The sequence below is a fragment of the Pinus tabuliformis genome, chromosome 9 (genome assembly GCF_031772625.1).
Source record: "Pinus tabuliformis cultivar Carrire ecotype Pingquan chromosome 9, CPIR1, whole genome shotgun sequence".
Taxonomy (NCBI): domain Eukaryota; kingdom Viridiplantae; phylum Streptophyta; class Pinopsida; order Pinales; family Pinaceae; genus Pinus; species Pinus tabuliformis.
In genome coordinates, this window is record NC_142307.1 from 294,225,048 (window position 1) to 294,227,574 (window position 2,527).

The 2,527-nt window shown below is 45.3% G+C and overlaps 1 pseudogene; it reads right to left on the reverse strand.

Annotated features, from left to right (window-relative positions):
* Nucleotides 1–1,366: 1,366 nt before the first annotated feature.
* LOC149148351 (late embryogenesis abundant protein D-34 pseudogene) lies at nt 1,367–2,041 on the reverse strand (annotated as a pseudogene).
* Nucleotides 2,042–2,527: the final 486 nt, after the last annotated feature.

Sequence of the window (2,527 nt, forward strand, 5' to 3'; positions counted from 1 at the left end):
AGAAACCTTATGCCATACTCGGTTCTATTATCACCCGAAGAAACTCTCCTAGGTTGTATATTAGAGATGCTCGGGAACATTACAAACTCAACAAAAATGTTGGAAAAATGGTGGATGAATGAAAGAAATGCTGCATATTCAAGCCAACTAACCACTTCTACTATGCTTAACCCCAGACATGGGCGAACACCCCCAGATTACAAGGCTTTAGACCACCAATTACTTACATTTTTAAATAAAATGTGATGATGGAGAAGACTGACCACACTAGCAGATGCACAGGACCCTGTGATGGCTGGCTGCAACCAGTTAAAAGGTCTATAAATCTGTTCCCTAATACATAGACAGGATGACAGCTCTCTGGCATTAAACAAATAGAAACCTGCATACAAATTCAATGATACATGCTAAATCCTAACACATGTTAAGAAATTTACTGCATAACATAAATAATTAATGAGAGGAATAAATATAAAAATAACCAGCAACAACCATAAACACATAAACACAAATTTTTATCCAGGAAAACCCCAAATCCGGGGAGAAACCCAACCTAATAAGATCTCATTAGCATTAGCCAAAACCCTGGCCAATCCGACCAAGTGAGCCTTCACCACTCACCTCCACGTCTTGCATTAGAATGAAGTCCTTTCAGCCTTTTATAAGCTCCATTACATATAATACCACAGGCAGAATACTATGGGTGCACAATACCATGTGCCCCAAAACCATCACTATTTAACCTGGTCAACTTTGACTCTATCCTGAGTCAAGTTTACCTAACAATTCCCCCCTTAAACTTGACTTGGGGTTCCTTGACTAACTCCAGCCAAACCTGCTAAGTGAGACAATCCTGCTCACTCTAGCCCTTACCCTCCTCAGAGTTTTTACTCGGGGTATTGTTAACCCGACATCCCCCCTATCACCTAGGTCTAACCAGACTTTACTAGTGATTACCCAGGGGTACACATGCCTTACCAGGTCTTACAGTAATATGCCTATTTACATGCAATAATTTTGACTTCATTAATTTTTTTATTTTTATTTTTAATGTCTTTACACATCCTCTTGCTGTTATCTCAACACATCCTCTCTTTTTATATTGATTCTGGCGCCATTTCCCTTTGCATGCCAACTTGGACGAGGTCGTCGATTAGGCCATCTAAGGCTTGGCGATCCGCCTTACTAGCAAGAAGCTTTACCTCCTGAACAACATGGACGCCCCATCCGACCTCAATATAAGGGCAGTAGAGATTCCTAATAGCCCTGTCGAACTCTTCCTGTTTAGAAGATCCGGCTGCCTCATAATTCTCAATGAAACGTTGGACAGTCCTCCGCCTCAAATCCCTCGGGTTCGTGTTCAACCTCATTTCCTTCTACGAAGCCGTGAATAGGAAATTCCCATCGGCCTCCACATCTCCGCCATGAAATAGAAAAGAACGTCTCCCAAGGTCGTTTTCATCGAATACAACGATCGTGCATTAACATCTGCTGCCGGTTGCGTCGTCGAGGCCATGCCGCCTTTAGATATCTCACCAGTCCCAGTGGCTTGCTGCTTGGCTGCCTGGACTGCAACTGCATCGCTTAGTTCCACAAGCTTATCACCTGCTCTCAGGGCAGCCACCTCCAATGCTTCTCCGATGGTGACATTCGTGTTAGCCGCCGTGGGATAATCTACAGGCGCCGGGTGGATGGCGTAGCGAATGGCCTACCCGGCTACGTATTCTATGGTGACGTTCACACCACGCAAGTGGGCTTCGATGACAATGACACCCTGCTCACCCACAACGTTGTCTTTTGCCCGACTGTTCACTAGGTCGGCGCTCTTGTTCATCTCGGTCACTGCCTACATGACTGCGGCGACGCCTATCTTCAGTGTTTTACTGAGCGCCCTCGTCTCTGTGCTTTGCATGAGAGCAGTGTCCTGTGGAGTGATGGCCTGTGCCGCTAGACTCCCGCTGACGTCGAATATGTCTCCGTATGTTATGGGCTTCGGCAATTGATCTTGCGCTTCATCCCTCCTCGCCTACCCTTAACTCATGATGATCCTCATATGCAGGTCATGCCCGAAACCCCATGCCACCCTATTCATTGACCCTCGCAGCAGCCTCCATGGCATCATCGATGCCACCGGGATAAGCTTCCCCAGTCTTGGTGTGACTCGCTTCCAGTTCTTTGATCCTCCTCGCGTCCTCCGCTATAACAACCTTGTCCACAGGCAAGTCTTCAGAAGTCAATCCCATTGGATAGTTTAGCTCCTACGGGGATCTTTTTTTTTTTTTTTTACAGTCGTGGTAGCGATCACATCATTTCTCTAGCACACTTTCTTTTGCATTGATCACACGATATGCACACACAGGTACAATATTACTGAGCAATGGAACACATACAATACTGTAGAAATATAAACACAAAAAACGCATAAAACAAGAGAGACATAGATATACGTGGTTCACCCAGTTTGGGTTACATCCACCCCAAACAGCCAGTCCTTCCTTTCTATTATCCAGCAAAATGAAGAGACACA